Here is a 21,289-nt window from a genome sequence, read left to right on the forward strand (position 1 = left end):
CCTGTCCCACATTACACTTAATGAAATAGGGAGGTGGAACACTGCTCATGTCTCTTATCACAATTAAGTAGAGGTCAGATAGTTAGACACTGTCACCGTATTCTACAGGCTGATAGTCACTTTCACTTTCACCTCGGAGGCAGGGAAATCACAGTCATTAAGGGGATATGGGGCAAGGGAGTGGGCCAACCAAAGGGGGGGGGGCCAGCAGCTCACAGGCAGCAGCCCAGTGTCAGCTGCGTCACCTCAGGTGTCCTCTAGTCGAGGGGCCACAGGACTACTCGGGGGGGGGGGGCCAACGTCCTCCAGAACGGGCTGTGGTCAGGCATGGTGGAGGACCCCACACTGGAGGGGCTCGGTACTGGGGTTTGGCCCTCGGGACTGGGGCCCAAAATCCCCTGAAGGGGCTCCTGCAGATGCTCAGTGTGGGAAGGGTGTTGCTCTTCTTCTGGACTGGAGAGGTCATGCCCAGCGGTGTGAGGGGTGCCGTGGAGAGCCCGTCTACTGCGGCCTCACTCCCGCTGCTTCACCATCAGGGTAGGGCTGCGGCGTTGCTGGCAACAGGAGTCCAGCAGGTGTTGGTCTCCCTCTGGCACCGGCTGCCTGGAGTGCAGCCCCAGGGTCAGGACGGGTCCTCTCCACCAGTACTCGATGGGAAGGTTCTCATCCTGGAGGCTGCCTCGGTCTGGGGAGTTAAGGGTGGGACTTGTTGTGCCACTGGTGGGGCAGCTCGAGCAGGGGTCCTCCTCAGGTTGTGAAGTTACAGGGGGTGAGGGGCTTTTAAGGTGCCCCTCCCTGACGCGGCTACTGGTCGTCGCCAAGGTCCTTTGGGCAATGGGAGGAGGGCGGCTACAGGCCGTCCCTTTCCTGTTGGTGCAGCAACCGGCCGTCACCAGGTCCCAACTTCCTGACGGGACCACAGACGAAGTGCGACTACTGGCCATCACCAGTCTATGGGCACAGCTACCGGCTGTCACCGAAGTTCCGTATGAGGGACAACGTGTAGGCGAAGGGTGGCTACAGGCCATCCCCTGTCTGCTGGTGTGTCTGCTGGCCGTCACTGGTGTCGTTCCCCTCAAGGCAACTGCAGAAGGAGAGAGGGCATACCATTCTATTCTCTCCCCGCGTGCAGCAACTGGCCGTAACAGGTTCTGCAGGGGGGGGGAGCACTATGAGTGGCTGCTGGCCGTCTCTCAAAGGTGCAGCTACCATCCTTCATGGTAGCACGGCCGCAGGCCATTGCTTTTAGTGTGCAGCTATTGGCCATCACAGCTGCACAGCTACAGGCCATTGCTGGGGCACGATTACAGGCCGTTGCTTTTAGTGTGCAGCTACCGGCCTTCACTGGGGTGATGCCTGGAGCTGTTTTGTTAGCTCCACCCCGATCCTGATGATGACTGGGTCGGTGGAAGGGTAATGCACCCAGATTGAGATGGTTGCGTCGGGTGCATTCCATGGAATAGGGGCACATGGCTATATGGGACACGTGTCCACATTGCATGGACATGGCACGTGCCCTGCTTTTCCCTCCGTTGTCACCTCCTGGGGGTGTTGTGATGCCCTCAGTTGTTACTATTTCACCACTGTCGTGGTGGGAAAAGTCACGTCCCCGTGCTCGGAGGTAGTAGGTCTTGGTGGTGCTGGTGTCGTGGTCTGGGATCAGGTGTTGGAGAAAGGTGATCCATTGGGTGGTTGCTCGATTCTCACCGTGGTCTGGGGTGCAGATTAGGTAAAAGGTGGAGGGCTGGGAAGAGGAGCAGAGGGTCTGGAGGAGATGGTGCAGTCCACGGATGCAGCACTTTCTGCCGTAGGCCGGTGCCCAGGTGGTGCATCAGACTCTCATGGCAGTAGGTGGTTGCTCCTCTGGTGATCTCATCTGAATGCTGGTGATGGAGGCGGGGGTGATGATTTTATGTTGGGGAGAGACACAGGTATCTTTCCCAGGGATAGGGGTGGATGGATATTTCAGCTGGGCTTGGTGCAGTCTGAGGGTGATGGGGGTGGTGTTGGGGGTCATTGAGTCTGGTGGGGGAGGGGGGTTGTGGTGTATCTGGCAGGAGGGTACGAGAGGCAGCCAGATCGGGTGATGGTGGTTTGTAGGGTGGGTGTGGGTGGCGAGGTAGGAGTGCTGCCTCGTGGTACTTTGGTTGTGTATGGTGTTGCATGGGGGGCTGGCATCAGGAGTGGAGGTTTGAGGGGTGGGGGTTTGGGAGCAGAGGGGGGAAATGAGGTTATGCTGGGGGTGTAACGATGTAGAGGTAAGGGTGGTGTAGGAGGGTATGCAGGCAGGTGGGTGTTGTGGGTGATCTTGGCATGCTTGGGCAGCGTGGCAGTGGTGGGGTGGCAGGCGAGGTGGTGTGAGATGCAGGAGTCAAGGGAGGTGGTGGCGAGGGGATGGGGGGTTGCCTGGGGGAAGGAATTAGGGTGGTGGTGAGGCGGGACGTGAGGTGGCGTGAGGGGTATAAGGTGAGGGAGTAGGCGATGATGGAAGGAAGGAGGAAGAGGTGATGTAGCAATCTGAGGAGTCGGGAGGGAGGTCTGAGGTGGCGAGTGGCAGTGAGATAGTGCAGGAGGCTGGTGGGGTGGATTGAGGGGAGGCGGTGGTGCAGAATGGGTGCACATGGCGATTTCTGAATGTTCATGGAGTGTTATGATAATCTGTGGTCACTTGGTAAGGGTTAGGGACGTGGGTGATGGTGTAGGGGCCCATGAAGTGGGGGGAGAGTTTGTGGGGAATTGGGAGTTTGGCAACCATCACAGAATCACCTGGTTTGTTGGGGTTCGAGGGGGTGGCGTCGGGTTGGAGGTCCAGGCCGTTTTGCAAGTGGTGAAGGCGCTTCTTGAGATGGTGGAGGGGTCGGACATGGGGGGCGTGGTGGGAAGCTGTAGGTGTCGGTGTAGTGGTAGGAGGAGTGGGGCCTCCCTGAAAATCTGCTTGTGAGGGGATATGTCGTCAACTCAGGGACAGGTGTTGATTCCCCACTGGACGATTTTAATGTGGGCGGGCCAGTCGTCATTTTTTGTTTCCTCAATTCTAGTACGCACTTGGTTCATGAGAGTGTGGTGGCTCCTCTCGCAAATTCCATTCCCCTGTGGCCAGTATGGAGAGGAGTGGGAGATGTGGTACTTCGTAACTAAAAAGGCCAGCTAGCTCTCACCAGACATTACTGGTGAACATGGGGGCATTGTCCGAGTGTAGGGCCTGTAGAATTTCAAAACAGGGGAATAGTGGCAGACGAGGGCATCAGCCATGGTGACGGCGTGATGCTCTTTGGCAGGGCACATGAAAAGGAACCTGGAATATGTATCCATTAAGGTGATGATGTAATGGTACCTGGACTTAGGGGGTAGGGGCCCCACTACATCTACTGATAGCAACTGCCAAGGCTTGTGGGCAGTTATGCTGCCTGATGGGCCGGCGGTGCAGGTGACATCCTTGCCTAAGGCGCAGGCTCGGCAGGAGTGGGTGATTTGCTTGGTCAGGTTGCTGGGGTTGGGAGTCCAATAGATGTCATTGAATACCTGGAGGAGCTTCTTGATTCCTAAGTGGTTTCCATTATCAGCGTGGAGACGATTCATGGTGTCTAAGGCGGTATCGGGGCCGAGGAGAATGTGGTCCAATGGGGTGAATAAATTGTTGCCCTGTCAGTGGAGTTTGGCGAATAGACGGGGCAGAATCCAGGGGGGGCGTTCCTTGCCACGCCACTGTTGGAGGAGCTCTGGCTCGCTTTGGATCGTACGGAGGGGCATATGCGAAAGTGCATTGGCATTAGTATTTTATTATTTTTTTATGTGTCCGACTCTGGGCAAAGGCTTCACAGCCTGCTCCCAAGGCCCAGTAGTCCCCCTTCATTCCATACACCTCTACATGTTACCATTTTGGCGCTAACACCCACCGTCCATATTGAATACATGCTAGGGCTGTCTCATACAGGACTGGTGCATTGGTATTAGCAGGGGTATTTTTACGATATCTCGGCGGGTCTTCTGGTAGATCAGTAAAGTCTGCTTTTAATAAATTTAAATCCTTAAGCTGTTCCCTGCCACAGTGGGGATTTGAACCTGGGTCTGGTAGGACTGCAGGCCACCTCTCTACCTACTGCCAGGGCAGTAGGTGATCTCATAGTTAAATTCTTCCAATGTCTCCCTCCATCTGATGAGCTGGGCATTGTGGGTGTCAGACTGCCTCAGCCATTGGAGTGACTGGTGGTCTGTGATGATGGTGACATTTGTTCCGGAAAGATAGGCCTGGAAATGCTCCAAAGCCCATATGATGCCCAGGCACTCTCGCTTGGTTGCGGCATAATTCTTTTTGGGCTGGTTAAGAGTGCGACTGGCACAGGCGATGATATGTTCTCGTCCCTCCTGGACTTGGGTGAGGACAGCGCCGATCACGATCAGGGAGACGTCTGTGTATAGATGGAAGGGCAGGGAGTAATTGGGGAAGGCTATGACGGGAGCAGTTATAAAATTTGTCTTTTAGTTTCTGAAAGGCAGCCCGTTGCTCACTGGTCCAGGCAAAGGGTTCTCCCTTCCGAATCAGGTCGTGTAGGGGTTTGGCGATATTGGCGAATCCCTTCACGAACCAACGATAGTATGAGGTGAGGCCCAGGAAGGCTCGGACCTTGTGGATGTCTTGGGGTAGGGGGAGCTCCACAATGGTGCACAGCTTGTCAGGGTCGGGTGAAATGCCTTCTTTCAAGACTATGTGCCCCAGGAAAGCAATAGTTCTTGTGGCCAGGACACACTTGAAAATTCAGAGTTTAAGGCCTGCCTGGGGAATTCAATGAAAGAGTTTTGCTGAGGCGCTGAGGGTGATTGGCCCATGTCTTGCTAAAGATGATCACATTGTCCAAGTATGCCAGACAGATTTCCCAGGTGAGGCCACTCAGGATGGACTCCATCAATCAGGAGAAGGTGGCGGGTGTGTTGCAGAGTCCGAATGGCAAGATGTTAATTTCATAATGGTTTCCATTACTAGTGGAAAACGCAGTCTTCCCTCGATCCTCGGTGTGTACGGGGACCTGCCAATACCCAGACTGAAGGTAAGGGTAGAGAATCAGGAAGCGCCGTGCAGTGAGTTGAGGGAATCATCAATCCTGGGCGTTGGGGTGGCATCCTTGATGGTAACATCTTTAAGGCAGTGGTAGTCCATGCAGAATCATATTGTGCCACCTTTCTTTTTGATGAGGATGACAAGAGATGACCAGGGGCTGGAGGGGGGTGAAACAACTCCAGCATTGAGCATTTCCTGGACCTGCCGGTCTTCCTCTGCTCGTTGTTTCTGGTTTTTCTGTCAGGATGGTTGGCGGATAGGTGGTCCTGTGGTGTATATTTCGTGTGCCAGGTAGGTAGTGTGGCTGATATTGGTAGGTCCAGACGCAAAAAGGTCCTCAAAGTCCAAGAGTAGGTGGCGGAGAGTGTTGGCTTGGTGGGGTGAGAGATGCACGGGTATGGGGGGTAGCAGGGCAGGGGACGGGGTGTGTGTGCATGGCTCTGCTTCTTCCACTTCTCTTACCACAATCCCCTTAGGTAGCGTGAGGGGAGGTTGAGGTGATGCTGGCGATTCGGACCACCACGATGTGGGGGGGAAGGAACGTGAGCGATAGGATGCAGGCTGAGAGAGTTCCGGGCAGCAGATCTGGGGAGAATAGGACAGATGTTCTGGTGGGCCGGTTCAATGGCAGCCATGCTTCGTGGAGAGGGGGGATTGTGATGGTGGAAGTGGTGGTAGTGGGGAAGGTGAAGCAAGCAGGGGGAGGGAGGAAGGGGATCGGGGGAGGGGGGCAGGCAGGTGAGACACAGTGCTGGGGAGGGGCGGGGGAAGGTTTGCAGGTACACAGGGGTTGTGGGGGATTGGGGGAAGGGACTGATGGCTCCTGAAACTGAAGTTGCCGCTTGGGGCAGTTGATGGTTGTTCGTAGCTTCTGTAGGAGGCCCAGTCCCAGATATCCATTGTAGGAACAACACGCTGAGTCGAACACGATTAATTTGTGCTGGGTAGAGACCTTTAGGTGGATGTCAGTGCGTAAGGTCCAGGTTTCCCCATGGATGGGTAGGGGGCCATCCCCTGCATCCACGAGATGAGTCAACGTAGGGAAAAGTGGGCCAAAAGCCGATTTGTGACGGGAGTAAAAGTGACTATAGAGGTACGATGTGGCCACTCCCGTATCATCCAGAAGCCTCGCTTTAACCCGTTGTGTCTTATCTTATCATAGACTGGGGGATGATATTTCTGAGAGATGGCCCCCGCCACCATAGGGAGGTGCATGGACGGGCCTAAAAATCAGCTGTTGTGGGATCTTCTCATCCTCTGGCTCCGTTTCCCAAGGATCAGTGTCTCCTGCTGGTGTGGTGTCATCCTCGGGGCCCTTGTTCTCTAAAGAGGGTACCTTGCATCAGCCTGGTGTGTTAGATTTGTGCCGAGCTGCTTTAAGCTGTTCCCAGATGTTGTGGAGTGGACACCTGTGGCTACAAGCAGAGAACTCCCAGGGATTAATTGTAATTAAACTCTGGTTCTCTTTGTATGCCGGGTGCTTTTTTGGTGGGGTGTTCCCTAGGTAGGGTTGGTGCACGTTGGTAGTGGCTGAGGCTTGCTGGGTGGGGCTGGTTTGTTCGTAGCGAATTTGCTCACTAAGCTGATTTGTTGAGGGGTGGAGCAGGAGGTCAGGAGTCACCCACCGCATTAGCTGGACGTCCCTATCCAGATCTCCCGTAGGGTTGTGTATGGTGAAGTTCTCTTTGACCATACTGGGGAGAACTCTGAGCAGGGTGTTAAAAGTATGCTGCTCCCAGGTTTCTGCGTCAGCTTCCGGGTATGCGGCAGTGACGAGCTGCCTGGCCTGGATGAGAGTGTCCTCCAGGCTTCTGTCGTATCTTAGGCTGTTCAGTTGGGACAGAGTCACCACTCTTCCTAGAGAGGGTGTGATTGCTTCCACTACTATTTTGGTGAAAGCTGCCCATGTTAGTTCGGAGACGACTCTGGGGGCAATACTGGCTGCTGCTTTGCCCAGATGTGGTAGGGTGGCTGTGATCTGTCTGTCACCTTCAAAGAGAATATCTAACAATGGCTTGACTATGGACAGACGTGTGAATATCGTACTGCTCCTGATCAAAATTGGGCAATTGTACATGAAGTTTGGTTGCCATTTTGGCAATTTCCCTGTTTGCTCCTCTCTGTGTTTGCCCGAGTCAAGAACCACCGCTGTCCACCAGTGTTATGCTAAGTGTTTTTAGGGTGGCTTCCCGTCGTAACAACACCTAAGGTATAGTGGGGTTTCCTTTCTAGACTGGAGCTTGAACACAGTGTAAGAGGAACAGGGCATATAAACACAGGGCAACAACCTTACATGTATATTACCAAATTCTGGATACAGGAAGCTAGACAATTCACGAGACTGTCCAAAGGCAAGAACTGGAATCGGCAGGTACTATTATAAGCTACAGGTATCACGCAGGATACCGACAGTCTCGGAAACAAACGGACAGACACTGTACTTAAGTGAAGATGGGATTACACTTTATTCAAGGGCTGCTTTACTTTATGATAATTATATACCTGTCCCGCATTACTTTAAATGAAATAGGGAGGTGGAACACTGCTCATGTCTCTTATCACAATTTAGTAGAGTTCTGATAGTTAGACTCCTTCACCATGTTCTACACTCTGATGGTCACTTTCACTTTCACCTCGCAGGCAGGGAAGTCACAGTCACTAAAGGGATATGGGGCAAGGGAGTGGGCCAACCAAAGGGGGGGGGGCCTGCAGCTCCCAGGCGGCGGCCCAGTGTCAGCTGCGTCTCCTCAGGTGTCCTCTAGTCGAGGGGCCACAGGACAACTCAGGGGGGCATCCTCTTCCAGAACAGGCTGTGGTCAGGCGTGGTGAAGGGCACCACACTGGAAGGGCTCAGTACTGGGGTTTGGCCCTTGGGACTGGGGCCCAAAATCCTCTGAAGAAGCTCCTGCAGGTGCTCAGTGCGGGAAGGGTGTCACTCCTCTTCTGGACTGGAGAGATCACGCCCCGGGGTATGAGGGGTGCCATGGAGAGCCCATCTACTGCGGTCTCACTCCCGCTGCTTCGCCATCAGGATAGGGCTGCAGCGTTGCAGGCGGCTGGAGTCTGGCAGGTGTTGGTCTCCCTCTGGCACCGGCTGGATGGAGTGCAGCCCTGGGGTCAGGACAGGTCCTCTCCACCAGTCCTTGATGGGAAGGTTCTCCTCCTAGAGGCTGCCTCGGTCTGGGGAGTTATGGGTGGAACATGCTCTGCCACCGGTGGGGCGGCTCTAGCAGGGGTCTCCCTCAGGTTGTGAAGTCACAGGGGGAGAGAGGCTTTTAAGGTGCCCCTCCCTGGTCCGGCTACCGACCGTCGCCGAGGTCCCTTGGGCAATGAGAGGAGGGCAGCTACAGGCCATCCCTTTCCCGTCGGTGTGGCAACTGGCTGTCAGCAGGGGCCCGATTTCCTGACAGGAACACAGACAAAGTGCAGCTACTGGGTGTCACCAGTCTATGAGTGCAGCTACCGGCTGTCACCAAAGTCCTGTATGAGGGGCAATTTGTAGGTGAAGGTTGGCTACAGGCCATTCTTTGTCTACTGGTGTGGCTGCCAGTCGTCACCAGTGTCATGCTCCTCAAGGCAACTGCAGGAAAGAGGGCATACAGTTCTCTCCCCATGTGTGCCAACTGGCCATTGCAGGTTCTGCGGGAGGGGGGCAGCACTATGAGCAGCTGCTGGCCGTCTCTCAAAGGCGCGATTATCGGCTGTCACGGTTGCACGGCTGCAGGCCGTTGCTTTTAGTGTGCGGCTACCGGCCATCACAGTTGCATAGCTACAGGCTGTTTCTTTTAGTGTGTGGCTACTGGCTGTCACTGGGGTGCTGCCCAGAGATGTTTTGTTAGCTCCACCCCAATCCTGACTAAGGCTGGGTTGGTGGAAGGGTAATGCACCCAGACTGAGATGTTTGCGCCGGGTGCATTCCGTGGAGTAGGGGCGTGTGGCTGTATGGGACATACATCCGTATCACATGGGCATTGTGTGCGCCCTGCTTACCCCTCCGTTGTCATCTCCTGGGGGTGTTGTGATGCCCTCAGTTTTTACTATTTCAGCAAGCATTCATGTTTGCAGCTCTGTTCACCTCCATGTACTTTATATCCGTGTATGGTGTACGCAATCCCCGCACCCTTCGTACACGTACACCACAGGTTTAGCTAGTTCACTCAGAAAAGTAACCATAAAAATTTCTATTTTCCTCTATTTGTTTCTTCATGCCAATGAAGCAATGAAAGCAGAAGTATTTTACCTAGATATTCAGTTGTTCACCTACATTAAATTTTGTAAATATATTTCCTCCCTTACAAGAGCATAGCCAGGCATTTGGAGCGATGGAGGCCAAGTCAGACATCAGTGACTTTCAACCTTTCGAGTTATGACCGTTCAGAGCTTCCAAATGGCTATTACAGAGGCCTGCAGTGACTTCCGTGACCTTTTTTTAGAAGAAATCAGAATATTTTCTAGTGTTTCACTGTCACTCTCATGTTTCATACAACTTACTCAACTATGAGTGGGGGGCCATGGCCTTGTGGCCCAGTGGCGTTTCTAGCCGAGCTAAAGTGGGAGGGCCACCTGGGGGCCGATAAATCATCTGTAGTAGCAAGAAGGGCAGTGAGCAGATTCAAATAAGGGCCCCTTTCAAGAAGGAAAGTTAGTGAAAACTGCTCTTTTACACAAATAGTGGGTACGACTGTAAGAACTATTTGGACTACTTATGGAAGTAAAATATACATTTTATATTTATGAAAATTTTTTGCTTCCCACCTCTGTATCCTGAAACCCCTTCAGTCTCTTGTGTAATTATCCTGAAAAATGGGTAGTCCCCCTCAACTGTTCACGAGAAGAAAAAGATGAACATGTTGTGTAGGGAATGTTGGGCACGGGTAAAGCTCGAAAAGTAGTACGAAAATTAGTCTTTCGAAATCCAGCTTTCGCATGAGGAAGATACAGCTGTCCATGAGTACGACGACACTGACAAAGTATGCAACACCATACATTATAACTTGAAAACTGTGCTTTCAAAAGTTTAAAAAATTAAAAAAACTTTCAAAAGCTCTAACATCGGTGTGCAGGGCCATAGAGAGCTATGACCATGCCCTGGAGTGCCTGGAAAACGTCTGACACGGGCCAGAAAAAGAAGCAAAATTGTCACAGTCCTGGTGTGGGCCCTGGTCCCTCCATACTCTTGAGTTTTGGCCCTGGGAATTATCCTCATTGCCCTCTTCTCTTTTTCATTCTTCTTAGTAATTGTCTTCCCAGAAACTCCTCGACTTCATTCAATTCATGTGCGATAATCAACTTAAATTCGTTTAAAAGGTGTTGAGTATCGCATCGATACATGATCTGCAACTGGGTGATTGGGGTACTAGAGCACTCACTCGAGGGGGCTGAGACACCCGTGAAGACTGACCAGTAGTGCAGTACCTGTGGGCTGCAGCTACTTTTCATTCATTCAGCAGACACATAAATTCTAGGTCTTTGTCTTGGTCTTGGCCTCAGAGGGTCTGGTCTTGGTCTTGATCTTAGTCTCGAGGTGCCTGGACTTTACTACAACACTGGAGAGGGGGTCATGTAGCATGCCATTACATACTTATGCAGCCGGATTAACCTTACCTGGCACATCCCTAGACACCATGGCATACTATATGATACAGTACACCAAAACACCATGTGGTTGCCAGCTAAGTCTGCTATGGTATGCAGTGCGATTTCCCAACCCTCCTGAAGCCAAATTATCTTGGGCTAACTGACTGTCGGGTGGGTTAAACTCCCTCAGGTAGTTAAGCACACCACCGGTTGGCAAGTGACTGCTGACTCCCAGAAGGAAATAGCCTTAATAAAAGGACAGACTCGTACACACATCCAGGTCGCCTCACTCAGTCACTTACTAGGCCACACAACTTGATACTTCCCTCTCGCGCAACATACCCGTGTAACATACAGTACGTTGTAGCATATCAGTGATATACAACCCAGACCCTATGATGGGGTATTTGATATTGTCCTGGTTGGTAGTGAGAACTCAGATCAGCTACACCAGTATTACTATAGTGACTTCTCAAATTCGAAAAGGTATTAAAAACAACTAATTACTAAAACTGAGTTATTCCAAAGGCGTGTTAAAGCAACAGCGAATCTAAGCACAGTGCTTTTCCTATGAAAAAGTAATAAGTGTTACATACGAGACTTTCTGCAAAATTTTCAGTAAATATCTTTAAAAAAAAAAAAAAAAAAAAAAAAGAGCACGGGAATTAAATGAGTTACCTCCGAAAATGCTAAGGTTGCAGAGAAACTACGCACATTGTTGAAAATCGTATGGAAGAGTTACGCGTATAATATGTGTTTTAAAGTGTCTTTCATGAAATTCGCAAGTTTAGTAAGGTGCCCAAGTGCCAATTTGAGCAAAAAAGTTAAGTCAAGTGTGTGAGCAGCCATGCTTTGGCATCAAGATCCAAAGCACCTAAACTGATTAGTATACACATTCTAAAATAAGATATCGTTTCAAAGTGTGCATTAATATCATGCACGTGGGACTAAACACTTCTATTGGCAAAGCTAACAACTTTAACGTGGGGACGCCTATAACTTAATTCTTCACTCAGGGGTTGATGTATCATGACAAGGATCCTATCAATTTTCAGCTCTGTGTCGAAACGTAAACAAACTGGAGACTATACTGTATGTGACAAAAAAGCAAGGAAGCTAATCAAACTTTATGGTGCCCCAATTTACCAAAGTTGTTCGAGCAGGGGGTATTAGACAACTGTCAAAACTTTGCTCTCGTAAATTATTAAACGTACAGTCAAAGACAAAAATCGTATCTCGGTTTTGTCAGAAGATTAAGTGAAACACTTGAAACATTATGAAAGCTCTACCACAGTTACATGTTCGTGGTTGGCTAGCTTGACTTCGTCAAGCTTCATATCTGCTGCTGATGGGATGACGGTATGAATGAACCCATGAAATTCCAAAGCCTTAACATCGACTCGCCAGAATTGCTGATTCTGAACTTCGTATGAGAGACGAAATCCCAAAACCCATTTAATAACAAGTCGGGACATGCGCATGTCAGTGGGAGATACAGTCGTGACGTCACATGGCGTTAGTGATAACACAAAAACGGATCCAACAATATTTGAACAGGACCTATGATAAAATGTAGCAGCATATGAAGTATTATTTTTGTATTGTTATTTAGTTTATTTTTCATCACATTATCTCTATTAATTTTATAGGTAGATATTATGCTGGTGATAAAAGGTTGATGTTCATGAGATGATAAAGAGTTGACAAGATTGTGAAGCGTTGATGAAGAGTTGGTTTAAGGAAGGTAAGAGGTTGATGAAGGATTTCTTCCTAACTATGACACGGGATATATAATTCAGTAAATATAAGGAAAAGGTAGGAATTAAAGAAAAAAGTTTACATACACTCGCTTATTACAGAGCTGGATATTAACTGCATTATATAGATAGATAGATAAATCGATCGATCTATATATATATGTGTGTGTGTAAGACAAGATCAAGAGAATTACCTCGATCTTGCCAAAAACAGTAGGGAAGGAGGAGTCGAGAACCCGAAATCAATACACTCTCACCCGTCCGTGGCTCGTGAGTAGAGTAACTGAGCTGAAAAACCGCCACGTGATGTCATAAAGCTTGATGCGCAGCACGGACGCGTTTTTGTCAGCAAGGGTGCCGACATGTTCTTATATGGGCTTTGGAAATGCCAACGGTTAGGCGATGATCACCTGACATTTCATCTTACATCTTACCACAAAACGTCTAGCAGACCTTCTATACCATGGTATGGAGAGGTCAAGCAACATGCGTGCAACTAATAGGAATATGAGAGGTGGCATGATCTTCCTTTATTTACGGGAAACGAATCCTGAGCAGAAAGCTCAAAGCATAACCATAGAGAGGTGGATTAGGATTTCAGAAGGAAAGCACAGTGGAGAACCGTCATCCTTCAGGTCGTCCTTTTCTTACCACGACACAATGGGACCAGGAAATAATCACAACGATGGAAACAGCACCCGCAAGCAGTGTTTAAGCCGTAAGAAACAAAGTGCACCTAGAATGAAGTACACGAACAATTGTGCATAGACTTCGGTCGTCTGGTTTACGTGTTCAAACTCGTCTGTGGGATTCAGTTTGCCAGCCACTCTAAAAGAAAAAAAAATCAATTATCATAATAGAATAACTCTGTTCTCATGTGTTGAATACTATAGTGAATATTGTTTTACAACACTTAAATAATGTCCCAGGTCATAATTATCAACCTGATTAGCTAATTTACAGTTAATAAAGATGGAAAACTAATTTCCGAACACCTATTAAGCTAACTTGTAACGTTGAGAATGTGAGAAACTCTTCATAAATACTAAATAAAAACAGCAATCAGAAAGATTTATATATATATATATATATATATATATATATATATATATATATATATATATATATATATATATATAGATAGATAGATATGCTGGAATCCACAGGCTGGTCACTAGAGCAAATGGCAACTCATGTCAGTGCTACCAACAGCTCGTTCAACACAAAGCAGACCGCTGCAAAACTATAGTCTTTCAGCAGATATTTTTCCCCAAATTTCTTTTGTCTTTGTACAGCGGATCTATGCAAATGATAGAGCTTATAAAAGTAACATATTTTACTTAAGTTTCTTTTCGTAAAATTTGACACACACACAAAACGCGAAATTGAGCATCAAAACAGTTATCCAATTATGAAGCATTAAAATTCCGGCTTGTCTGTGCATGTAGTTGGGAAAATTATGAAAAAATAATAGATGTTGAAGTGATCTGCCGAAATTCGACGGCATAATACTGAAAAAAAATATATATATATAAATAAGAAAAAAATTATTGGTTGGGCGAGCTAGGACAGCCAGCTAGCGAGAACATTCTCAGACATGTAGGCAGGTGGAACAATATTAATACTGAAAAAGCGAAAATGGAAGACATTATCAGACATGTAATTGGGTTTGAAGGCACACCAACAAAGATGGGTAATTTGAGAGGCATATAAAGCAACAGCAGATCTGCGCACATCAGTGAAAAACTTATGAACAAGTAATAATCTGTTCCTCAAGTGGCTTTGTTCAAAATACGGCACCATGTTGCTGAATAAATAAACGCCAGCTTTAGTTCCAACGTTGGATTAATTGAGAAAATATTAATATACCAGTGGAATTAGCACATTGCTGGTAAGCAAGAGCTTTTCCATTGCACATGGCATCTGAAAAGCTTTCGATTGAGTCTGGCATACAGTAAATCTTTAATTTTCAAACTGCGATCTTACAGTTTCTATCCTTCTCACTGTGCCTTCATCTCTCGCTTCTTTTGTGGTCGTTCTATAGCTGTTGTTGTAGACGGTTACTGTTCTTCTCCTAGAGTTATCAGTAACGGTGTTCCTCATGGCTCTGACTTATCACCAACTCTCTTCCTTCTGTCCATCAATGACCGTCTAAGCTGTACATCTAACCCAATCCACCCATAAGCTGATAACTCCATTCTTTACCTTTCCATCCGTTTCTCACATCGTCTATCTCAGCATTACTTCAACAAACAACGGATGAGGCTATGGCGCACTTAATGTCTGATTTGGCTCATATCTCTGATTGGGGCAAATGTGATTTAATGAGTCAAAAACTCACTTCTTTCACATTTCGACCCGTCAAAGCTTCCGCAGGAGTACCCTCTAATTTTTTTTACAATATCCAGTTCAATCCTGAATAATCTTTGAATATACTTGGGGTTTCATGCTCTAGGAGATTAACTTGGAAAGATCATGTTACCTTTCCAGTAAAATCTGCTTCCAAGAGATTAGCTGTGCTAAGCCTACTCCTCTGCACAGTTGTTGACCTAATATTATAGTGGTTTTGTTTGCCTCTGTTATAGAATAACTCTCATGAATGGGGAAGCTCCCCACATACAGCTTTTCTCAACATCTGTCTATCTATTGCCAGACGCCTTAATCTCATACAGGGTGGGCACAAACAAATCGCCTGCACATCACCCCCTCCCCTGCCGTTTCACTGCCCTGCTCCCAGCTCACACCCCCCTCTCTCATATACCTCACCACTCCATCCCTCCGTTTCATCCTTGGCCTCCCACTCCCTCTCTCCCCCTCCACCTCACTCACATACACTCTCCTCGTCAGTCTCTCACTCTCCATCTTCTCCACATGGCCAAACCACCTCAATGTGTTTCTCCTAACGCTTCCTATCACATCCACACCACAACGCTCCTTCACATCCTCATTTGTCAGCCTGTCTCCATATGACTCCACATGCTCCTCTCAAATGATTCATTTCCACTGCTCTCATTCTTGACTTGTGTCCAAGCTTCACTTCCATACGTTAGAGTTGGTATCACAATACTGTCATTAGTAACTTTTTCACTTCCATGCTCAATCCCCTGTTCCTTATCACTGCTTTCAAGGAACTAGCAATCTTTCGTCCTTGTTGTACCCTTTCGAGCACTTCACCTTCCAAACTTCCATCCTTACTCATCACACTACCCAAGTACTGAAACGCACTCACATTTTTCATCTTCTCCTCATCCAACCTCACTGTACATTTATTGACTTCATCTCTCTCGAAGACCACAACTTTACTCTTCCCTACATTCACCTTTACATTCCGCTCCTTACACACTCTCCCAGACTCATCCACCAAGCCTTGCAGCTCCCCTTCGTCTTCACTTAACAACACAGTGACATCTGCAAACAATAGTACAGGGAGTTTCCAAACACTGCCCTCTCTCATTAGAGCCACTCCAACACCCACTGCTCTACCTTGTATCTCTTTTATAACCCCATCCAATTACAGATTGGACAACCTTGGAGACATGACATATCCCTGTTTCAGCCCAACCTTCAAATAGAAAAACTCACTCATTTCACTATCCACACTCACTGCAGCCTTAGCACCCCCATCATACTCTTCACAGCATTCAGCAACTTCCCATCTACTCCATGTATTCAATATACTTTCCACAATCCTTGTTTATCCACCCTGTCATATGCTTTTTCCAAATCCATGAAGGCCGCATACAACTTCTTTCCCTTCTCTAGAAACTTTTCCACTAAAGATCTAAGAATGAGTATCTGATCTCCACAACCTCTTCCCTTCCTAAAGCCTCCCTGTTCTTCTCCAACTGATTCCTCTGTTATTTCCCTAACTCTGTCAGTAAGTATTCTACCATTTACTTTTCATATTACACTAAGAAGACAAATGCCCCTATGATTACCATATACTTTTTTTCCCCTTTTCCTTTGTGCAAGGGAATAATTATATCTGACTTCCAATCCTCCGGGACTCTACCTTCCTCCCAGGCCAATCTGCGCATCTTCCACATCCACTGTACTACTATCTCTCCCCCATGCTTCAGTATTTCACCATAAACTCCATCAATTCCTGGGGCTTTCCCCATTTTGACTTTCTTTATTGCTTCCACAACTTCCACCCTACTGATTTCTTCCTCTCTTCTCATCTCTCTCCTTCTCCCAGCCATTTCCCAGCCACTTATACTCGCATTACTTTCATCTTCTATGTTCAGTAATTCCTTAAAGTGTTCTCTTCATCTGTTCTCCCTTCTCCACAAGTAATCTACCATTTTTATCTTTCACTCCCCTACTAACTTCACTGCCACCCTGTGTAACTCTCTTTACCTCTTTCCAGAACATTTTCTTAGTCTCTCCGCTTTACACTCAAATTCCTTCCAAATTCCTCATCCAATCTCTTCTTATTCTCTCATACTAATCTTTTCCTCTCTCTGTTCCTCTCTACATATAACTTTCTCTTCTGTCTGTCAACTTCTTCCACACCCTTATTTCTCATCCATTCATTATATGCTTTCTTCTTTTGTGCCACAGCCTGTCTCACCTCTTCATTCCACCATGCTGTTCCTTTCGTCTTCTTTTCACCCCACACACGACCTCGCATGCTGCACAGATTTCTTCTGTGAATATTTTGCACATACCTTCCACGTCCCCAATCTGCTCCAATCCATATTTACCCAGTCGTTCCTCCATTTCTTTCTTATTCTGGTTTTTTTCTCATCCTCTTGTAACCTTTCCACTCTCCTTCCATATACTCCTTCCTCCCGTCCTTCCCTTCTTCTACGAGTACTACTCCATTTTACTTGGACCTTGAGCCTGACCACCACCAAGTGGTGGTCAGAAAGTCCACTCCCCCAACCTCTATATGCTGTAGGATCCATTACACACCTACGCATCCTTTCATCCATACACACATAATCAACCATTTTCTTTGTTTCATTCAGTTCGCCACCCACCCTTCTCACCACTCGCCATGTATATCTGTGGGTCATTTTGTGCCTTAAGAGGGCGTTGGCTATCACCAACCCTCTCCCAGCACAAATCTCCGATAAAGCACTGCCATTCTCATCTATTTCAGCAGGCACACCCAACTCACCAACTATTCCATCCACCTTCACAGTTCCCTATTTTGCCATTCATAGCAACAATCAAAAACACTCATTCTTTTCAAACATCTCCATGCACAGTTCCACATTTGTCCAGAAGTCATCTCTCACTTTGCTTGCACGATCTTGTGTTGGCGCATACACACACACAATCGTCCACATTCGTAGCCCAACTTTCAGTCTTACCTACACAATCCTCAAGCCAACTGAACCATACTCTTATATTCTCCTTCCATCTGTTACTCATAACAATACACACTCCTTCTTTTGCTCTCTCATTCGCACCTACTCTCGCACATATATCCCATCCACACTCCCATTCTCACACACTCCTCTCCATTTAGTTTTAATTAATCCAGATACCTCCACTCTTGCACCCTTAAGCACCTGGACAATCTCTCCCTCTTTTGTCTCATCATTTTCACCCCTTACATTCCACGTCGCCATCCGTATCATGTCCTTCGTTCGGTCCTTAGTCGTCATCTTTTGGTCAGTCCTGGTCCGAGGCTTCTTGTTCGTATTATAGTTAGCTGTTTTTCGGGGAGGGGCACTAACGTGCCCCTCCGCCAATCCACTTGCTGTCACGGAGGGAACACGTGTCGGTTGGTTATAAAGTTACCACCCAGCGCTGTCAATGGTTTCGTGGTGTACAGGAAATCATTTGGCTTGCCACTCAATGTAGAGCTACCCTAACACAGAGTACCACTACACTACAGTAGGTGGATGGATGATGAACGTCCCCACCTACCACAACATGATGGAGTCAAAGGCTTTTCGTCTCATTAACTCTCCTCTTCTTACTGACTCCCTTCAACCTCTATCTCTTAGACACAATGTTGCATATTTATCTCTATTCTATCGCTATTTCTGCGGTCACTCCTCCTCTGAACCCTCTGTTTGCATCCTGCCACAACTACTTCGGGGTGTAGGACCTGTCAAGCAGCGAACTCTTATCTCTTTTCTGTCCAACTCTCTGAGGCAGGAGTTAATCATTACTCCTGGTCCATCATAAATGCAAGAGTTCAACTCTGGAACTGTCCTCCTCTGTCTGTATTTCCTACTGCCTATGATCTCTAGTCTTTCACAGTGTGTCCAGGCATCTCGAAATGATGTTATCTTGAAATGGCTCTCTGTTTTCTTGTTTGTATTACTTCTTGGAGAGAACAATCGTGCTGGCTTTTGGCCTTTGGTTCCTTGTTCCTTGCATAAGAAAAGGCTTATGAAAAAACAAATGCTGTTCCTTAATTTGCCTTCTCAGGATTAGCGGCGAATATATTCCTTAAAAAAAAAAAAAAAAAAAAAAAAGCTGCCAAATTAAGCGTCAAAACTTTGATATCTCAGAATTTATTAAAGCAACCGCAGACTGCCACACATCGCTGGAAAGCTCATGAAAATGTGTGCTTTCGATGGCTTTTTTCAAATTAGCCATCACATCGTTGAAAATGTCATGAATCACCAAAATGAGAGCAAAACTTCGGTTTCCTCAGAAATAATTAGAGCTGCGGTGGACCTATGCACACAGTTGGACACCTAGCAAAAAACATTTTTTTTGGGGGGGGTAGGGGAGACCAGGCGGAGGGGTTTTGTAAAACTAAAAAGTGTGCATTGACATCAGGCTAGTGGGATGGTAATTTCTTCTTTTAGTTAGAAAAACATCAATAAGCGTGCAGACTTAAACACTTCCACTCTTTTTAAGTTTGGACACCTATAGCGTCATGGGGGACGTTCTATATTAAACATTATTTTTCAAGAATGTTTGCAGATCGATCAAGCGAGAACACCATGAGCCATGTAGTATGGTGGCAGGGCACAGCATCAAAACTGTTATTTTGGATTAAATTTGCAGTGGATCTACACACATCATTGGAAGCATTATGAAGTACAGCAAATCTGTGCACCCCACTCCGTTGTCGGTTTAAAACCAATAGGCTCAGACCAACCGCAAGACTTAATATCATAATTTGCCCAAAAGAGTTTTCAGTAAAATTGCAAGGCAACGCTTTGGGTCTGGAGATTCCCCTCTACCCTCTCTTCCTCATGGGAAACATCTTGCCTTGCCCATTCCTGGTACAAGCAGCGAAGTGTCAAAGCTGACCTGTGTTACCTGATACCTAAGTAACTTTGATAAAATTCCACTACCACATTGTTGTGTAAGTGCCAAACAACAAAAGCACTGAGTTACGCAGCAGGGGCATGCCCACAATAAAAGTGGGTTATTTCAGAGACTTCTAAAGCTACGTTGTTGTAATCTTATGGAAAAAGAAATAGGTGTTACTTAGGTAGCTTTTCACCAGATTCGCCACCATAATGCTGAAATAGCCTAAAAGGGCCAAATTCAGCCACATAACTGGGTTACCTCGGAAATAATTGAAGATGCTGTGGGTCTATGCGTATTGTTTACTAGCTTATGGAAAAGTAACATGTTACTAAGTGGTCTTTCCCAAAATTTCAAACCGTCCTTTAATGTCATTAAATGGAATGGCACACTTTTTCACCATTTCGTTTAATATTGCTCACCCTTGTGGAGTGGGTGTGGAAAGGTTGCACTAAAAAAACTGGTCACAATTCAGGACAAAGCTGTAAGAATTATTAATACCTCTGGAATTACAAATGAACTACCTCCTCTATAAGTAAGATGGAATGTTGCCTCCCTTGCACTATTTTACATATACTTTGATGGAAAAATGGTCAGACGACGTTGCATCCATTGTGCCAACTCTCCACGCCTTCCCCGGTACTTCATGGACATCTGGTAGTGCTTATGATTGGACTGTCACACTGCCATATTGTACAACTTCTAACAATTCTTTTATTTCCAGAACTACATCTCTTTGGAACTCACTCCCCCAGAATAATTTTCCCTCAAACTTCAACCTACAGCAGTCCAAGTCCAACCGTTACTCATTTTATAATGAATGGAGGACACCTGTAATCAGGCGTATTGATTATTTAATTGATTTTTCCTTCCTCTGTAATAATAGTAATACAAATAATAATAATAATAAAATAATAATAACGTCTACATTATATAAAGCTCATACCTTTATTCCTTCACAGTGAAAGGATCCCCACCAGCAGAATAAAATCGTCTGGTGTAGCAATAGTACAATATAATGTACGTCATCGGAATGGTAAGATAAGGTTAGGTAACACCCAAACCCATTTTACCCCCGTCGAGGTGTAGGGGCCAGAGGCTAGGCTACCCTAGTTCAATTCATTTAAGAGCAGATGGCCAGCCACCTCTCATGGAGGCATTAAATGATCGGAACACCTATGGTCACCTCTTGAAGATCGAACCTGAGCAAGACTGACACACCGGACTGGGGCGTTCTGACCACTACACCACTAGGGATTAAAAAGGTAGGATCCCCTGCTGTATACTCACCCACTGTAAAGGTTGCAATGCTGGCACGTCAGGCCTGGTGCTGATATACAAGTGTTCTGTATCTAACCCCCCCCCCATGACGTAACACGTTGATGCCGGACGCTTATGTATGTATTGGAGGCGGCAGAGGAAACTTCGTACCTCTCTCCCTGTTTCTCTTAGCAATATTAGAAGCATTTTTCACAGCGACACTCTCTTTGTCCTCCTTTGATACTTATGGAATCAACTTAGCTTATTTTATTACCGATAGTAAAAAGGTGTAGTGTATAAAATAAATATATGAGGAAGAGATGCTGCGAAATCTTGCATGCAGCTATACAAGTCAATACCGCCATTGTACCGACGCTAAAACATACTGGCTTCGGTTTGATTCAATATT

The 21,289-nt window shown here is 47.0% G+C and overlaps 1 protein-coding gene across 1 annotated transcript in view; it reads right to left on the minus strand.

The window, feature by feature from the left end:
- The window catches only part of LOC145403316 (ovomucoid-like), a 634,133-nt gene extending 613,194 nt beyond the window's left edge, over positions 1-20,939 (minus strand). The window contains exon 1 of the mRNA XM_080275112.1: positions 20,911-20,939. The gene's annotated coding sequence lies outside the window, so the exon portion shown is untranslated. The remainder of the gene's footprint in view (positions 1-20,910) is intronic.
- Between the last annotated feature and the right edge of the window lie 350 nt (positions 20,940-21,289).

This window comes from Coenobita brevimanus, chromosome 60, assembly GCF_032717465.1.
Source record: "Coenobita brevimanus isolate Jiangsu-jjx chromosome 60, ASM3271746v2, whole genome shotgun sequence".
Classification (NCBI taxonomy): domain Eukaryota; kingdom Metazoa; phylum Arthropoda; class Malacostraca; order Decapoda; family Coenobitidae; genus Coenobita; species Coenobita brevimanus.